Source organism: Mustela erminea, chromosome 17 (genome assembly GCF_009829155.1).
Source record: "Mustela erminea isolate mMusErm1 chromosome 17, mMusErm1.Pri, whole genome shotgun sequence".
NCBI lineage: Eukaryota > Metazoa > Chordata > Mammalia > Carnivora > Mustelidae > Mustela > Mustela erminea.
In genome coordinates, this window is record NC_045630.1 from 6,921,377 (window position 1) to 6,941,270 (window position 19,894).

At 43.3% G+C, this 19,894-nt stretch overlaps 2 long non-coding RNA genes across 3 annotated transcripts in view; one reads left to right on the forward strand and one right to left on the reverse strand.

Annotated features, from left to right (window-relative positions):
• Nucleotides 1–4,868: 4,868 nt before the first annotated feature.
• Nucleotides 4,869–11,783, forward strand: LOC116576630. Its single transcript, XR_004280231.1, has 3 exons — nt 4,869–5,336; nt 9,814–10,738; nt 11,656–11,783. It is a non-coding gene; the product is annotated as an uncharacterized LOC116576630 (long non-coding RNA).
• The window catches only part of LOC116576629, a 44,784-nt gene continuing 30,114 nt past the window's right edge, over nt 5,225–19,894 (reverse strand). For both annotated transcript variants that reach the window (XR_004280230.1, XR_004280229.1), the window contains exons 2-3: nt 6,077–6,177; nt 5,225–5,361 (exon numbers count right to left, since the gene is read on the reverse strand). This is a non-coding gene — a long non-coding RNA (uncharacterized LOC116576629). The remainder of the gene's footprint in view (nt 5,362–6,076; nt 6,178–19,894) is intronic.

A 19,894-nucleotide genomic window follows, 5' to 3' on the forward strand; every position in this document is an offset into this window, starting at 1 on the left:
CATCACCAATGTCCCCTGGGGAGCAAAACCACCCCCAGCTGAAAACAATTTCCCTAAAATGTAAACAACCATCAACAGTAGTATGAATAAATAATTGGAGCATATTAATTCATGACGATATTACATGTCAGTAAAAATAACTCAACATGGATGGTATCTCAAAGAATGTTCAACCAAGAACCTAGACCCAGTAGAGCTCATCCCAAACGTTCTTTATATGTAAAGTTCAAACACAAATAAAACAAGCCTATGATTATAGAAATCAGAATAGTGATGAACTCTGGAGGGAATAATAGTCTGAAAGAGACATAAGACAGGCTTTTAGGATGCTGGTGACACTCTTGATCTCACTTATGTTCTGTTCAGTACACCAAATGCAAGTTTTTCGAGCTATATGGATTTAAGAGTTGTGCACTTTCTGTATATATATCATGTTTCAACATAAAAGTATATCCCTGAAATAGACTTTAGTTTTCTTAACAGGAGAGTTTTCTTTAAAAAATAAATTTAGTCTCATACATTGCTCCCAGTGGAAAACCTACAGGCATCTCTTCTTATTGAGAGATACATTGTTTTTCCCACTCTCCAATTTTTCACTGAATATGGCCTCACTCTCGGGTTGCTTTGCTCTGCTCCTGATCACCGAACAATCCAGATGAACCATTAGAGGGATTTGGAGCAACGTGGTGTTCTACTAAACCGGCCCTGCTCTATGCTTTTCCCCTCTGTGGAGTACTGTACAGCATGAATTTCTCAAGTTAAAAATCGTTTTTTGAGAATTTTCCACTCTTTCAAATAAGTAGTATCTTTCTAGGTTGGTAGTCATTGCTCTAATATAACTGATAGATTCTACCCCAGTTGAGTCTGCCAATGGATGAATTACTTAGGACATAATCCTCATATTTTGGTCCACTTATATGTAGTTAGGTACAGATGTTGTGCAATGTCGGACCCACTGAAAGCCTTGTCTTCTCAAAAACATACTCTTCACACCAGGTCATTCTTGAAAGTTACAATGTTTTTAAGCTGTTCTTTCCAGTTCTGAAAGCCCTTTGTAAAATGAATACTTTTCTTTAAAGAAACAATATGTTATTTGTCAGACTTCGTTAAAACAGTGAAAAATACATTGATTTATCAATTAAGTGAAGAATGCAGCTCGAAGGAGGTAATTATGGATTGCCTATGAGAAGATTAGCGGAGAGAGGAGGACATGTCATTGAATGGGAGAGGTCATGTGGCAATTTCAAAATTGGTCCACAAATTCATGGGTATTTTTTTCCATCAAGAGGTAGGGTCTATCTCTCCTCACCTTGAAAGAGAGCTGGCCTTAGTAACTAAATTATGCCAATAAAATGCAGGAGCAGTGTCTTCCCAGGCTGTGTGGGTTCCAGGGCTCGGTCAGAAAAGGCCGTGTGATTTCTACGTGAGTGTGTCACACCACTCGGTCAGCGGACGTCAGCCACCATGGATGAAGTCTGACTACTCTAGACCACCAGACTGGAGAGGAGGCAGTCGCAGCAGAGCTTCCATCCATGCAACAGCCAGCGTCAATCGCCAGCCCCCAGAAAGAGCCATCTTGGACATCATCCCAGTCAGACTCTCAGATGACTGAAGCCAACGTTGGATACCACCACACCAGAGACCCCGAGGAAGCACAGTCTAACTGAACCCTCCCACGACATCCTCCAGAAAATAAAATGGGTGTTTTATGCTCTTGCTTTGGGAGATAATTTGTTATGCCGCAGCTGTAATAGGAACGGAAACAATCATGAGCTCCTTCTACAGACAGTGGCTCCGCACAGCTGAGCTGAACAAGCACGTACTGAATTTCTGCTGTGTGTCGTACAGGGTATCAGGACCTAGAGATTCCAAGATCGTGCAGTTAGAGTCTCTGCCAACCAGGGGTGTCGACGACGTTGTGAACAACTACAGCGACGCGCAGTCAGAAGCACAGTAAGAGCTATAAGGACAAGGAACAGAGGCGTACAGGTTAAGATGTGGTCAGCCACTTCCTAGATGGCAGGGCACAGCGGCCAGGTTCAAACTCCAGGCTGAATACTACTTAATGCTGCAACTTTGGACACGTTACTTCACCTCTCTGAGCCTATTTTCTTCTTCTTCATGGAAAGGGTTCCCTGGCTGTATTCATTCCTCCCCAGAAAAGAAGCAACTTAATTCAACTGTTAAGTTTGGGACATGAGGCAAACATATGTGTCAGCCCCTTCCTCTTTCGTTTTTCTTTGCTTCTGGTCGCCTGCAGACCCCAGGGCTTTGCTCTTCTCCCTGCCATATGGCGGTCAAGGTCTGCCCTTTCAGGTTCAGAGAAAACACGTGACACATCTATGCCACGTTCTAAATAATAGCTTTATCCATAACGGAACGGCCGTGTGTTTCCCATAGGCCTGTCTTACCTATCTGGGCTCCCGCAACAGACTAACATAGCATGGGTGGCTTCGAAACCACAGAAAGTTATTTCTGCCAGTTCCAGAAGCTGAGAAGTCCAACATCAAGGTGTCATCACAGTTCAGGGCCTGGTGAGAGCCACTTCCTGGTTTGCAGGCAGCCAGCTTTTCGCTGCGTCCTCACGTGGTGGAAGGGGCGAGCAAGCCCTCTGGGGCCTCTCTTACAAGGAAGGGCACCAACCCCCCTGGTGAGACTTCTACCCTTGTGACCTAATCCCCTCCCGAAGGCCCCGCATCCTAATACCGTCACACGGGGATTAGGTTTCAATGTATGAGTTCTGGGGAGACACGTTCCGTCTTATTCGGCATGCCTTATTTTTTTCTTTTTTCTCAGTGGGTTCAATATTTGGGCAGGGGCACACTGTGTACAACATCTCTTATGCGGAGCCAGAAATCTGAGAACCCCACGAAAATAATGTGGCGAGTCTTTAGTTGAGGGCAAGGCACAGGAATTTAGGTGGGGGCTCCAGCGAGCACATCTCGGACCCTGGGGACGACGGGAGGCTATCCTGAGCCATGCAGGTGTTTCTTACAACTGCACATTTATTTAGCCTTTAGCTGTCATTACCAAGGTCTGTAGCTCTAGGCCACCCCTATGGGGTGGTTCATGTCAACTTTGCCCACAGTGAGCTGCTGTTTCTATAGAGACCAAGCAGCACGCACCAGAGCTCCGGAAAACAGTGGACAAGCCTCAGCAAAGAGAGAGCGTGCGGTGGGGTGCAGGCCTCCACAGGCTGGTCTGCCTGGTCTTGAACTAAAAGGCACAATTTTTCTAAGCAGTTGTAGCAGAGGTAAGGATTCAACTTCAGGACTAGGAGAATCCCTTCATCTACAGGCCTTTTACACATTGTTGGGCTTGGGGGAAAAAAATCACTGTGACTTTCAAACTTGAAGGCACCTCCATTCCCCCTAAAATTATTCCTGCTAAGCCTAGATGGACCCGCCCCAGGCGGCTTTCAGGGTTAAGGAACAAATGGTGAATGGATCCCTCGAATGTGTGTAGTTGGCCCGTGGGCTGGAAGGGTTTTTTGTTTTGTTTTTAAGATTTTATCCATTTATTTGACAGACAGAAATCACAAGTAGGCAGAGAGGCAGGCAGAGAGAGAGAGAGGAGAAAGCAGGCTCCCCGCTGAGCAGAGAGCCCAATGCCGGGCTCGATCCCAGGACCCCGGGACCATGACCCAAGCCGAAGGCAGAGGCCTTAACCCACCGAGCCACCCAGGTGCCCCGGGCTGGAAGGGTTTTAAAAAGACTTCAAGGGAACTGAATGAGCTTTCAAGGAGGGGCGGCTGGGAGTCTTCAGGGGTTACCTGGGCTAAGAGGTGCCTGCAAGTTTTAGAGAAACAAGGAGACAATAAAAGCAGCAAGTTAAAGTGTTAAAACACAGCCAAGCTCCTCTGAAAAGAAGAGGAAGGGCAGAGCCGTGTCGCCTCCTGTGGAAAAAGGCAGCCCCGGGAAATGTACTTAGGGCCTGGAATATTGAGGCAACATAGCAGAAAATTCGGTCCTCGTGAGGCTCCGAAGCTTCCAAACATCCACAGAGGTGGCTGAGTGACAGTCCCACTGAGACAAGGCAGGAGGAGGAAAAACTCTTCCCACAGGAGGTGGGTTTCAGGGGGTCCAACAGTTCCTTGGGCAGCCCTGTGACACCCCGGAGACAGTGGCGGCCAGAAGGCAGAGAACGAGGGGCTTCCCAAAGGGTGTGGGGACAATGCTGGTGAGGAAAGAAAAGTGTCTGAGACAAGACCAGCTCACCTGGGGGGTCACCTGACAAATTGCTCCACTTCAGGGCAATGTAAGTGTCTCTGGGACACACAGCTGGGGGTCTGCCCCAGCCCCAGGGGCCCTGGATGCTTATATTATGTTAATATTGTGTCAATATTAACCTCTTGCTGGGCAATTTCTCCCCAGTGAGTTTATTTATTTATTTGAATGAGAGAGAGAGAGAGCAGAAGCAGGGGGTAGAGCAGAGGGAGGGGGACAAGCATGCTTCGCCCTGGTGTTGGATGAGCAGCTAGCAACTCGGGCCCCGCGGCCCTTAGCAGAAGTCACTGAGGGAGACTTCAGGAGAATGTTTGCTTTCTTGAGGACATAGAAGAGTTGCAGCCTACGTAGCCCTTTTGGCCTGGCCTCTTCTAGCCTTGAACATGCACTGAGGCCAAGGAACAGAGCCCAGCTTGCGTGCGGCGTGGGGCGCTGAGCGTGGGGTGCAGGGCAAGGACAAGTGAATCACAGGGCTGTGGCTTTGTCCTTATCAAGTCACTGAACCAACACTAACAGCTGTTTCCGTGGTTGATCGTGTGAATACCTCCTCATTGTTAAGTCAGGAGTCACGTTTTCTGCTGCCCCAGATAAACATATTCATAACTGATAAAGGTCCTAAGTATCAGGTCTTTTGGGTTTGGATTTAGCCACCTTCCTCCACGTTTGGGTGTGCGCCCGCGTATATGGACATAACATCTGTGTGTGTGTGTGTATGTGTGTGTGTGCGTGTATGTGTGTGTGTGTGTGGACACTCTGTGTGCATGTGTATCAGGAGAATGTGGTGGAAAGAGTGACAGCTCTCTTAGTCTTTCTTCATAGAAATGACAGGAAGTTTATGAGATGCCTTCAGTATAAGAGCTTTCCCAAGGATCAAAAGGATTCCTAGAATTCATCAACTCTATCATTCTGTCCACACTGCCTACGTTCTAAAGAAAGTATCCTCTTCAAATAGTTTCCCGTCATCTCAAAACCATATATATGACCAGAGGATTTTTCTCAGTATTTAATCAGCATCTTACTTAAATACGTTTCTCCTTTGTCCTCAGTGAATGAAGTGAAGAGACATCCCATCTCCCTTGAGTGAAAACTGTTCTCTCCTCAGTGACTCTGGTAAGTGCCTCTTCTGCCTTCTCTTCTGACAAAAGAAATGCAATTTCTCGAAACTCAGGCCCTGGAGGACAAATACTTCGCGTTTTCATCCTCTGGCCTCCCCTGGACCATTTTCATGGCCTCCATGTCTTCCTTCCTTTTTTTATTTTTTTAAAGATTTTATTTTTATTTATTTGACAGCAGAAATCACAAGTAGGCAGAGAGGCAGGCAGATAGAGAGGGGGAGAAGCAGGCTCCCTGCTGAGCAGAGAAACGGATGTAGGGCTCGATCCCCGGACTCCAGGATCATGACCTGAGCTGAAGCAGAAGCTTTAACCTGCTGAGCTACCCAGGCGCCCCTCCATGTCTTATTTCTATAACTTGTCTGATGTCAGGTAGAAATAGGCATAGAAAGCCTGACGAGTGTCCAGGTCTGGAGAAGACCATTTCCAGCTCCCTTCATGATTTTAGTCACTTTCAAAGATATTCCTCCCTCTTTAATGTTTCTGACAAAGCTGGACATGTCTTATTTGTTTTAGGGAATGCTGAGTCTAGGTCAAAGTCATCTGGAAAAAAAAGTTTGTTTTTGTTTGTTTGTTTTTTAGAAAATGTCCCGGCCCCCATCTGAGAAATTCTGATTTCATTGCTCAAAGCAGGGTCTCAGCTTTGGCAATTTGTTAGAGCTCCGAAGGGGATCCCAATGTGCGAACATGTTTATTACCCCTTCCCTCTGGCTTTCTTCACGTGTCATCATCTCCTACCTCCAGCTTGTTCTTGCTCCATGAATCCCGTCCCACCTCCGAAGAGCGTACTCTCCATGGCCGGACTTTGTCTGTACAGGAACACACTCGATGCTTCCCACCTGGAAGGAGATAAACAGCAAGCAGTTAGTCTCCTGCCCCGAGAATTCCTCTAGCTATCGCCCTGTCCCTTTTCCTTACTAGCCTAACTTGTGGAAAAAAGCACCGTATACCCCCTGTTTCTTCATCTCCATCTCCCATTCGTATTTTATTTATTTATCTATTTATTTATTTATTTTTATTTTTATTTATTTATTTTTAAATATTTTATTTATTTATTTGACAGACAGAAGTCAAAAGTAGGCAGAGAGGCAGGCAGAGGGGGCTGGGGAAGAAGGCTCCCCGCTGAGCAGAGAGCCCGATGTGGGGCTCAATCCCAGGACCCTGCGATCATGACCTGAGCCGAAGGCAGAGGCTTAACCCACTGAGCCACCCAGGTGCCCTGAATTTTTAAACTTACCTCCTTACTCATGCCAAAAGCTATTGCAGTCACCAAGGTACCAAATCTAAAAACTACTTCTCATTTTTATTTTGCTTCACTTTTCTGCAACAGTTGACATTACTGTCCCACTCTCCTCCATGGGTTCTCTTTGCCCAACTGGTACATTCAAAATGGTGGTGTACCCCAGACACCATCCTTGTCTCCCTCTAAAATCTCTAAACAGTCTCTCTGAGTAATCCTAATTTCTCCCTGTCTTCAATCCCCTTGTTGATGTGCTGTAAATAGGTCTATAGATCTTAGTTCCAGTTTCCTGAGTTTCAGACCCACGCATCTGGTTGCTTTCTTGCAGATATCTCCAAAACGGAATTAATTACTTCTCCTTATGCCATCCACCCATCTTCTGCTCCTGTTCTCCCCTGTTTTTATTAATGGAACCACTAATCACCAGGTCACCAGAAACCAAAGACCAAGAATCAATTCAACCTTCGCCTGTGGACTTCTCTCATATTTTCACAAAATTTCATTAATTCTACTTCAACAATATGTCTTAAAACTTCCCTCCATATCTCATGCCTTAGTCCAAACCCTCAACTCAAAAGGCAATGTATATAATGGTCTCCCTCAGCTTCCTTGAATCCATCTCCACACCAGTGCTAGAATTACCTAGTAATTCTAGGTAAAATGGGAATTTGATGACATGAATCCGCTAATTAAAACACATCAAACGTTCCTAATCTTTTAGAATCCACAATTCATTCATTCAGGCCTTTTGGTCATCGGGTTTCTTTCTGTCCATTTTCACCCTTTCCCAGCACTCTGAGCTTCTTACATTCCTGAAACAAGTCATATCCCCATAACCTAGCACGTATTATTATTCCCAAGCTAGGGATGTCACCAACAAGCATCCATCTGATAAACCCGTCCACATCTTTTAAGGATGGTGACATCTATTCAGGCTTTCTTATCACCATTGTAACCCCACCCCCCCGCACCATACCATTCAGAACATGGTAGGTGCTCAGTGAATATTTGCCATATGGAACTTTCCCTGCCCACTCAACCCCACTCCAGGCAACTTTCCCTGCCCACTCCCTTCCCTACCCCACCTCCCACCACACCATCTGGAACATGGTAGGTGCTCAATGAGTATTTGCCATATGCAACTTTCCCTGCCCACTCACCCCCACTGTAGTTAGAGCTAACAGCTATAGTCTCTTAGTCCCATGCATATACATCTATAATATCATTCATCCCATTAGACTGTCATGATTTGCTTATTTGTCTGAATCCCTTAATGAACTATGAGCTCTTTGAAGGAAGGGAATGTGTTGCAGTTGCTTTAGCAATCCGATCACTCAGCAGTGTCTGAAATATAGTCAACATTGCTGATTTTTCATTAATAAAAAATATATATATTTCCCCCTGGGGAGAGGAGAAGGGAGAAGGAAATGGGAAAAAATAATTTAATTAATTTTAATTGATTGATTGATTATATTAATTTATTCACAAGAGGGCTGAAACAGATGAACTGAGAACTTTCAAAGCATGAATGTGCAGCTTTCAAAAAGAAAGGAGAAACTCAAACATTAAACGTTACCTGTATAGTTTTATATATATTTGCCATTTCTGTGCAGAGCTTGGAAATGAAACCAACATAAAGGAGACCAGACAAGAGATGATAAAAGACTGCATCCAGAGATGGTTCTATTTATGTACCTAGATCAAGCTGCAGAGACAAATCTTCCCCTCGGCTTTGTAGTTATGTGAGTCAACAAATTCTTTTTGTTTAAGTTAGATTGGGTGAGATTATTCTGTCAGTTGTCCTCAGCTGTCCTGCTGATAGGCAAGTTAAAAGCATCCTATGGAGTTTGGCTAGGAAAAGGCATGGTGTATGTTCCAAGTTACCATCTTCTAAATTCAGCCTAAATCAGTGGAGCCATTTAGAGACTGATCAATTAGTTGCAATAAAATATGTGATGTTTTGAGGTTTTCGTTTTATTTTCCTAAAAGTAATACAGACCAGGAGCGCCTGGGTGGCTCAGTGGGTTAAGCCCCTGCCTTCAGCTCAGGTCATGATCTCAGGGTCCTGGGATCGAGCCCTGCATTGGGCTCCCTGCTCAGCGTGGAGCCTGCTTCCCCCCTGTGTCTGCCTGCCTCTCTGCCTACTTATGATCTCTCTCTGTTAAATAAATAAATAAAAATTTTTAAAAAGTAATACAGACCAAAATTTAGTGCAAAATGATCTAAATAATGGCAAATACTTTCATTTTCATGACTGTGATGAAATTGTGAGAATTAAACATTTTCAATAATTGGAAAGACCTAAGCCATGCAAAACAGTAGCTAGCTAATTATCTAGACCAGAAGTGTAAAATGCATTTGTCTCTAAAGAGATAGGGAGATAAAGTAAAAGAATAAAGTGGGCTTGGTGTCGCATAGTAATAAGTAGGTGGAGACTATGGCCAACTGAAAATCAGAGACCCAATTAGTGTCATCTGGAAATAAAAGGCCAGCTTTGCCCAATATTTGCATTTCTTTCAAAAGGATACAAACCGAGGTTTAGGAGAAACTCTCCTGATTTTGAAATGTTGATAGTGAGAAACTAAAAAATGACCCTGTTGAGAAGCAGACCCCAGTGCTACCAGACCATATGGCTGAAAATAAGACACATAAAAACAGTTACTCCGTGACCCCATCCAGAACAAGACATAGACAATGCCACTCCGTGACACAGAATGACCATAGCCATCCTCTTGGCTGATGAGCAGCACCTGTTTCTGAAAGGATGCTGCTGCTTCGGCGGTTACACCTCGGAGACTCTCACTAGTGTTCCTGCCTCCCAGGTATGAATTATTAAGATCCTCAGAGTCCGAGTTGACCCAGCTTCTTGGTAGTCCAAAGTCCAAAGCTGGTCTCTGCTTCCCAGTTCCCCCTCAGAATCTTCCAACCCCCTCCTTCCAACCAAAAGGAGCTTTGGAGCTGGATTTACCAAGAGTAAATCTAGCATTTCTTACACTCTGGCCACGCCAATTTCCTCGAAGAGCCCCTGAGGTACATGGTCTAATCTGCAAGTGGTGGCATGTTACTATCCCCATTTTACAGAGGAGTAAACTGAGGCTCAGAGTCCAGGTGACTTGCACAGTTTCACCCATTCGCTAAGTAGTAGAGCAGGGATTTGAGTCCAGATCAGACTGTTGCAAAAGCCGGTGCCTTTTATCACTGAATCACTTAAATAAAGCATTTACCCTGCGTTTAGGGTAAAACTGCTCACTGAGGGCCAAAAGAACGACATCGCAAGTCATCCCAGGCCACATCACGGCATGGCACAGTGGTGACATCACAGAAACCAGCTAAGCTCTTCATGCGAAGGGCAGAGCCGGCACTCAAGCCCTGAGCCACTGTCACGCGCAAACACCAGCTCAGTATTTTCTACCTGAGGAGACTGCTCAGGACGTAGACATCAGAAGGAGTGAGTCAGGCCTCCCAAGCATATGCTTCGTTCCTAAGCCAAGCAAACTGCCACAGTAGGAGCCTGGCTTCGGGACACAGTCCCTGGCCCCTGAGTGAGATGCGCATCTGAGGCAGTCAAGAGGAATAAGCCTTGTGTTTTCATTCTTCTCACCCTGGGGGCTGCCCAGCTATGCCCTTGTGGGGCCTGGGAGTCTGGTGGGTCTCAAAGTGCACCACCTGCTCCCTTTGGAAATAGGCTGCTCTCTCCTGGTTTGAATCCTCACAACCTTCCCCCTACAACTCCTTTTGATCAGAAGTTGGTGGATGGCACGTATAGGATAGATGACATTGATGTACTCTGGTCATTTCACAGCCTCCCACAGCCCGGGCATCCTGGCAGTGGGATTATTTTAGTGGTATCTGGGGAAGGACCCTTGGCCATGAGCTGCACTGGTCACTGGTGGCCTGGAACCCAGTGTCCTGAGGAGCTGGACCTGAGGGGCAGTGGCTCCCCAGTCCCCAGCCCATGCACAGCTCTTTCAGGAGAGATCGAGGCAGGGTTTGGAACACAGTGAAAGCATGAAAATAGGAGACGAATATCCACACCTGGACACGGCTGATCCAATTGGTTTGGGACATTCTGCTCAGCCTGCAGCCGGCACACCCAGACTTGCCTGGTCTTGGTCCTCTGTTACCCACCACAGAAACTGATTTCCCCAAATCTAGCCCTGGTAAGTGAATGGATCCCATCTTGGGTTTCTGTCTCTTCCATAGATAAACTTAAGACAGGTCATGGTGTATGAGGTCTTGTGTGTGGTTTTTCCCCAGGGCCTCTAATGCAGCAATGGCCACTTGGCCATGTGGTTTACTAGATACCCTGAAAGCTGGTACACGGAGAAGAGGAAAAGGCTCACAATAATCTTCCATCTTGGAAGTGATTTTTTTTTTTAAAGATTTTGTTTATTTATTTGACAGACAGAGATCACAAGTAGGCAGAAAGGCAGGCAGAGAGAGAGAGGAGGAAGCAGGCTCCCTGCTGAGCAGAGAGCCCGAGGTGGGGCTCTATCCCAGGACCCGGGGATCATGACTTGAGCTGAAGACAGAGGCTTTAACCCACTGAGCCACCCAAGCGCCCCCATCTTGGAAGTGATTTTTACGTATTGCAACTCTAGATTCCAGAGTGGGCTAGAATCAGTGATGGAGAAATTTTCACAAAAAATGTAATTCTCTTAGAGTTTTTATGGCTGGATGGGGGATAAGCACCATATAGTTAGATGAATAGCTAGATATGAGAAAAATGACAGATACGATACAGAGATAGAATATAGATAGTATTATACATTAGACAGTAATATTTGCCAAAACTATGTTTTTTATATACATACACAACATGAACACAATCACAGCAAATAGAAAAGGTATTTTAAAAATATAGTATCAACTAAAAGCTCCCTCTTTGTTAAGAGGGAAATGGAAAAGTACAGCTCTTCTTTCATCTCCTTCATGTGCCCTTGAGGAAATGACAATGAATTTCCACACACCCCCCACCGCCACCGCTCTGTGGTATAATGAACTGTCGGTTCTGCGACACAGATTTTTATCTTTGTGAAATCCTCCATTCCAATAATGTTATCTTTTCACTTCACAGAACTAATAGGAGTTATTACTGCAGCCCAATACAACTACACCTCTCTCTGTGTAATACTTGCATCCCTAAAGAGTAGCATTGTCAATTGTGAATATTTAATGAATTGTATCACATTTTTAAATGTAGAAGACGACCTTGCCTCTTAAGTCAATCAATTATGAATCTTTTGGTAAAATGTATTATCAGTAATTGACTTATTATGGTTAAAACTATATATGTATATGGTGGCTTAATTTTAAATCTTCCCACTGTAAAAGGCACTCCTGCAAGTCTGAATCCCGTAGTGATTTTACAAGATCAGCATGAACAGAGGAAGTCACCGAGAGTATAAGGTGACTCGGGACGATTATGCGGTCAGCAAGGATTTCTAACACCTTGTCTGACCTCTTCCCTAATACCAGGGTAGGTAGGGGAGTTATTCAATGCTCCACAGTCAGAATCAGTGGGCATGCAGAATTAAAGTTTCAGAGAATGCTGTTAACAATGGTCCTGTAATAAAATTCCCACGGGAGTGACAGCTGCTGGCTTTCGAACTCCTTGAGCTCAGAGGGTAAACCTGCCCACATTCACACTTCTTTTCTTAGCCAAGTACTTTGAATTTCAAGGGTGCTTGGTGTGTGTACCTTTAGCTTATTTTAATACACATAAATATGACTCAGGTTTTAGACAAGAGGGAAAGGACTATCAGAACAACACATATGGGTCTTTGAGAGTAGAAACCTCTCTCATTCCACATCCTAAATCCGAACTTGGTGAGAAAGAGCTAGTACAGACCAAAGAGGAGAAGATTTTTATGTTTATCTGAAATAATATGAATATTTGGAATTTGAATATCTTGTCTTGGTTTCAAGTGAAGCTAGGAAGGCCAAAAGGGAAGGAGTATGGTAACACAGAAGAGAATCAAAGACAATAAGAGAATTTCATGTTAACTACTGGCATATGCTCAAAAAATAGTTTTAAAAATCTGAATAGGGCCCAAAGTAGTTTTCTTTGTGTCTTACACTAAAATTTAAACTTTTATGTGTTACTGATTATGGGATCTTTTAGGGTGAAATCAATTTCTTAAACTGAAATCATTCTGCGAAATGGAGAAAAGTCCGTTGCATATCCAAGAACACGGACTTGGGAGTAAGGCTGAAGTCACAGGCTGAGACACCCAAGTCAGAGCGACACTCACCTTCTCTAACTGCTGCCCTGCCCTGTGGCTCCTACATTCCATCCCTACCCTGACTCTAGGCTTCGCACACAGCCAGCTCTTCTCAGAGACCCATCTGAGGATAATGAACCTTTGCCCAGATTTTGATCTTGTTAAGTCAGATTTAACCTTATTCTGCATGAGATATTGTGAATGCACAATAAAAAGAAATTAGTTATTTAAACTATCTTAGTCTATCCTCAACATGGCACTCTGCAATGGCGCCCTACTGCAGAAAAGGAAATGGGAAAGCCTTTCGGGTGGCTGCACGTGCCTCTGTCTCCTTATCCCCCCCCCCATACCCCCCACCAACCCCGGCACTGTTTGCTCACCAGCCTCCTTACACAGTTTTCCCCCAGCCAGGTGTTCTCTTGGAATCTTCCTTCTAATGTCATCTTCTCAATGACCGCTCCATTATAAAATGCAACCACACCAACCACACTCTGTGCTAACCCCCTTCTCTTGCTTCATTTCTTTTCTCCAGTTTATTTACACTTTTGAATATACTCTACAATGTATTTATTAATTATTATTATTATTTTGAATTTAATAAACTTTGTTTAATCTTTATTGTGATTGAAAACGTGGGCTCGACACGAGGGGCAAAAACCAAAAGCCAAAACCAACCAATCAACCAATCAATAAACAAACAAACAAACAAACAAAACCCAAACCAAGTGGAAAAACTGAGTTGTTATCAAAGAGCAGAATTTGCCAGATCATCAAATAAAAGGGGATATGGCAGAATAAATGAAATAAATGAACAGTGAGAAAGAAGCAATAATTAAAAGAAGCCCAATCTCTGAGAAGCATGTGCAAGCATCATTGCACGGAGACAGTTACTTTGGGAACTCATGAACGCCTGTGTTGGGTTACATAAGGCTCAAACTTGGTACCCCCACAGGCCTAGGCTATACAAAGGGTATTTGAAACTGGCATTCCTAATGGAAATTTTATAAAATTTGGCCCTTAGAATAGCTGAGAAATATCCTGAAAAAATCTTCCCTGAAACTGTAATAAAGAAGTATTTAGGGGCGCCTGGGTGGCTCAGTGGGTTAAGCCGCTGCCTTCGGCTCAGGTCATGATCTCAGGGTCCTGGGATCGAGTCCCGCATCGGGTTCTCTGCTCCGCAGGGAGCCTGCTTCCTCCTCTCTCTCTCTCTGCCTGCCTCTCTGACTACTTGTGATCTCTCTGTGTCAAATGAATAAATAAAAAAATCTTTAAAAAAAAAAAAAAAAAAAAAGAAGTATTTATTTGCTTATTTTTCTAGTCTTTACCCATTAGAATGTGAGTGATACAAGAGTAGGGATTTTTGTCATTTTTAAAAACTGATGTATTCCAAATGCTTCAAACGGTGTCTGACATGTAGTTAGAAGCTATTCGATAAATATCTATTGATAAATAAAGGGATGGATAGGTTCAGCATTTGTTATCACTTATTAAGTAGTATCATAAAAATATTATGCAACTCAAATTTACTTACATATGATTCTCCTTGGGTCACATGCCCATAAATAGATGTTCCACTGAGATGGAAAGGAAGGAAGCTTGGGAATCACCTAGAACTATGTTCAAATCACAGATCTGCCCCTTTCTACTTTTTCTGTAGGGAAAAGTTTTGGGGTTTTTTTGTTTTGTTTTGTTTTGCTGTCCATGGAGCTGAACACAGGGCTTGAAAGCGTGAACCTGAGATCAGGACCTGAGCTGAAATCAAGAGTTGGGTGCTTTTCTGACTGAGCCACCCAGGTGCCCCTCCATAGCAAAAAGTTAAGTAGTTTTCCCTGGGCTCTAGTTTATCCCCTTTGTGACATAGCGATGTAGATACTCAATGAGCAAGCAACACAGTTCCTGGTGCAATGGGCCCATGATACACATGATAAAGTCTCTTTATTTTCTCTTCCTCTAATCCCTCAGCAGTTCCTACATGGTAGGAGGCAAAAAGGAAAGTTGAAGGCACTTGCAGAGATCCATGGTGGGTCCCCAAATCTCTCTACACAGGAAACTGTGCAGAAGGTTGGAGCTAACGTGAAGAGGCAGGTATCAAAGCGCTCCTAGCCCTTCTTCACTGGAAAGCCTGGCCAGTGGGGACGGAGAATGAGGACAGACAAGAGGAGCACACCTTACCCATGACTGTGGGGAAATAGTTACAGATCCAGCACGAACAAGACGGTGGTGGAAAATGCTGGCCACTCAACCACAGAAACCTGACCAAACGTCATCCAAGCAAAGGCAGCCTGAACCCAGGGTCAGAGACCAAAGGCTAAGTCAAAGGATTCAAGAGGAAAAGGGGTAAAGAGTAAGAAGGTTGAAAGTGGCTAGAAGGAAATGGACTTGGTCAAAGTCTTTGCATGTGGTCATATCCCACAGCAGCACTGAGAGGGCCAAATGGGTAAGGAACTTCTGGCGGGGGGGGGCAGTCTGTTGGGAAGTCCTGCACGGGATGCACAGCTTTTCCCATGGCCGTGCCAGGCCCTTCTCTGACAGTCTGGAGACTTTTTGATTCATTGATACTCTTCTGACATTTCTAAAGAAGGCTTTCAGCCTGGAGAACTTAGAAAAAAAGGTGGGGGCAGGATAGGGGAATATTAATTTTCTTCCTCAAATCAGAGAGAATGTTACTTGATACCCTGAAGTCAGAAAGAAAATTAAAGTGAAAATATGTTTTAGAAAACACAGTAAATCATAATCCATGCTCATGGACAGCAAGTCAGTGAATGAGTATTTATTAAGTAATCCCCCGCCCCCCAAGATGCACAGCCACGCTCCACACCTCTTGGGCAAACATCAGCTTCCGGCTTTGACCTCTCATGTTAACCCCCACATTAGGAGTGACTTTGATTGAGGAATTCTCTCAATAAAACCGTGCAACATGTGGATTGTTACTGGCTTTTGTGGTCTTAGAGATGAACATGACATCTTTTATATTTATCAAGTAGTAACCTGTTAAGTTCTATAAAATTCACTAGCAAAATAATGAACTCATGACTACCAGTGATGGTAAAAGCAGGTGCCAGTTGGAGAGCTGAAAAGTGAGCTCAGGAAGCACCCACATCCTCTCCTGAGGGCTACTGTGTCTAGGGTCTGGCTCTCACTCAGCAGGGGCAGAAACCTGACTTTATAGAATCCTGTGGTGATGATTGATTTCTACTAAAGAAATTCACAAAACAGGCAAATTGAGATTCTCAGATTTATGAAGAGTATTTTTTCTTTTGGTGACATTAGCTCCAAACACTTAATGGCAAAGAGTCTAGAATAAATACCCTTATATATTCCTTTTGGATTTAGGAAAATTTCTTAATGATCATTGCAATATACAATCCCCAAAGAATGTTATGTGAAATATTAGTTCCTCACGATGTTAATAATTTCTTTGGGGAAAAAAATTCAGGGTCAAATAACTTTAGGAAATTCTAGGATAAGTAATGTTAAAAATGCTTCTTTATCATAGGACTTCCAGTCTTTCATATCTAAAATTCTATATGAATCACAAAAAGAATCTCAAATAGTATGAAGTTCCCATATACATTCTTTAAGCTTTTCCCTGCCTTGTTTTCTCCTATGACTAACACCATGCATTGGTGGTGTACATTTGTTAAAATTGATGAACCCATATTGACACATTATTTTTAGCTGAGGTCTATAGCTTGCCTTGGGTTTCAGTCTTTGGGTTGTACATAATGAGTTTTGGCAAATGTACAATGACCTGTATCCACCATTGCATTAGCATATAGAAGAGTTTCACTGCCTTAAAAATCCCCTGTGTTCTATGGATTCATCCCTCCCTCCCTCTGGCCACCGCTGAACTTTTTACTCCCTAGCTTTATCTCCATAGTTTTGCCTTTTCCAGAATGTCACTCAGCTGGAAAAATAGAGGATGTTCTTTCTATACTGGCTTCTTTTACTTGGTAATATGTGTTCAAGGTTCCTGTAGGTCTCTCGGGATTTCACAGCATTCCCTTTCATCCCTTAATAATAGTCCATTGTACGGATGCCCCACATTTGTTTATCCCATCCATCTCCTGAAGGACATCTTGGCTGCTTCCAAGTCTTGGCAATGTTGCATAAGGCTGGTGTAGACATTATGGGCAAGTTTTTATGTGGACCTAAGTTTTTAATTCATTTGTATAAATACCTAGGGGAGCAGTGGTTGGATCCTATTTTTGTAAGTAGGTGTCAAACTGTCTTCCAAAATGGCTGCTCCATTTTGCATTCCCACCAGCCGTGCACGGCGGTTGCCCCCATCCTTGTCTGCATCTGGTATTGCCAGTGTTTGGGATTTTAGCCATTCTAAAAGGTGTGTACTGGTATATTTCTGTTGTTTGAACTTGCAATTTCCTAATGATGTGCGTTAAGCATAAAGATAAGATAAGCCTCATTTCATAAGCTCACTGGCCATCTTTGTATCTTACCTGGTGAGATGTCCAGATATTTTGCTAATTTTTTAATTGGTTTGCTTTTTTTCTTATTGTTGAGTTTTAAGAGTTATTTGTATATTTTGGATACTCATCCTTTATCATATGTGTTGCAAATATTTTCTCCCAGTCTGTGGCTTGTTTCATTCTCTGAACAGAGTACTCCTTTGAAGGGCAGAATGTTTCAATTTCAATGAAGTCCAAATTATAATTTTTTTTTTTTAGTGGAGGTGCTTTCAGTGTTTTATCTAAAAAGTTATTGCCAAACCCAAGTTACTTTGATTTTCTATGTCATCTTCTAACAGTTTTATCACTTTGTGTTTTAAATTGATGTCTATGATCCATTTTGAGTTAATTTTTGCGAAAGATATAAGGTCTGTATCTAGATTCTTCTTCTCCTTTTTTTTTTTTTTTGCATGTGGATGTCTAGTTCTAACAGAATGAGCACCGTTCTGTTTTAGGACATTCATTCTGAAGGAGACAGTTGGGAAAATGCTGACTTAATCTCCATCTCAATTGCACAAGTGAAGAAATTGAAACCCAGAGAAGTGAACTATTTTTTCAAGGTCACACAACTCACACCAGGTAAATTAAGACTAAACGCTGGGGTGCCTGGGCTCAGTCGGTGGGGCGCCTGACTCTCGATTTCAGCTCCGGTCATGAATTCAGGGTCGTGAGATGGAGCTCTGCATGGGGCTCTGCGCTCAGTGTAGAGTCTGCTTCCCCCTCCATCTGCTCCCCCTCCCTGCTCCTGCATGCTCACTCGCTCTCTCGCTCGCTCTCTCTCTCTAGCTTTCTCTCTTAAATAAATAAATAAACCTTTAAAGAAAAAGAAGACGAAACGCTGACTTACAAAACAATTTCAATTTTAATTTCCAATGACACACATCTTTTCACTGACCTGTGTCTTTTTTTTTTTTTTTTTTTAAAGATTCCACCTATTGGGGCGCCTGGGTGGCTCAGTGGTTTAAAGCCTCTGCCTTTGGCTCAGGTCATGATCCCAGGGTCCTGGGATCAAGCCCCACATCGGGCTCTCTGCTCAGCAGGGAGCCTGCTTCCTCCTCTCTCTCTGCCTGCCTCTCTGCCTACTTGTGATCTGTCTGTCAAATAAATAAAATCTTTAAAAAAAAAAAAAAAGATTCCACCTTTTCATTGTAATGGCCAAGTTTTCGTGTTTGAGAGGCCACCAAGGAGCCAACACCGATGCAATCACACAAGTGTTTATTTAACAAGCTTAAGCTTGGGCGCAAGTATACCAGACACAGCAGAGTAGGGACTTGGACCCTGAGCTTAGCTAAGGCAGGGGTATTTATGAGTTCCTGTTACTAAAGCAGGGTGGGGGGCTCTGGAACTAAAGCAGGATGGGGCTTCCTGTTATTAAAGCAGGGTGGGGCTCTCTGGAACTAAAGCAGTGTGGGGGTTAGAACTAAAGTAAATTTGGGAAAAGTTCAGCCCTTGGGTACAGGGGTCTGAGATGGCTGCGGAAGCTAAGATGGCTGTACTTATGCTAAGGCTAAACCTGAGGTGGGATGGCCTTAACTTTTCTCGGCCTCCACATTCATCTGACAGAGAGAGATAGAGATAATAAGCAGTTAGAGAGAGAGGGGGAAGCAGGCTCCCTGCCGAGCAGAGAGCCTGATGCGGGGCTCGATCCGAGGACCCCAAAATCAAGACCTGGGTTGAAGGCAGAGGCCCAACCACTGAGCCACCCAGGCGCCCCTGACCAGTGTACTCTTATGTTTTGCTTTACTCCTTTTGGGTTGAAATGTCCTTCTGTAAGATTAAATAATCAGATGGTTGTTTGGTGAAACAGATCACACATTTCATCGAGGTGGTGGTGTAAGCGGGATTTTTTTTTTAATTTTACTAGGACATAAATTCTCATATCTCTCAAAGGTATGAGTGTCTCAGAGTGTCTTTTCCTTTGTCAATAAACATATTACTCTATAATTAATTAATTAGTCATTATATTAATATAATTAATATACTATATAGAGAAAATTAAACATGTAAGAATTGTATATATATATTATATATATTATTTACTTTTCTTTGTCCTTGATTATACATACTATAATATTTGAGCATTGATATTACTTGAGGTATAACATGAATAGGTATACAGTCTATCTTACATTCGTCACCGTTAATGCTGACGATCTCAACATTCAGTTCAATGCATTCTTACTGAGCTCCTTGAGTCTTGGATCTCTTTTACAGTCCTAGGAAGGGTGGAGATTTCAGAAACACCTGAGGGTTTTTAAATTATTTTTGTTTTGCTGATAAAGGTTTCATAGATCCTCCTGCATCTCTGCTAAGCTTTTGAAAGATTTCAAAATCTTGTCTCTTAAGTTTAGTTACTACTATAAAAAGTTAATTTGTTTCATTTATGTTGACTCTTCGGACATTGTGCCTAAATTCTAGAAGTAAAGACTACTCTGGCCTAATGATCCCTAGAGATGGTCAGAAATCAGCCTTCCTTTGGCTCTAACCATTGCTCCCAAATATGTATTTTAATAAGGTCTGTGGATGCAGTATCCCCAATATCCAATTAAGGGTGAATCTATTTTTATGGGCAGAAAGTAATGCAAAACATTCTAAAACTTCTTCCTCTTCTCTATTCCTTTTCAGA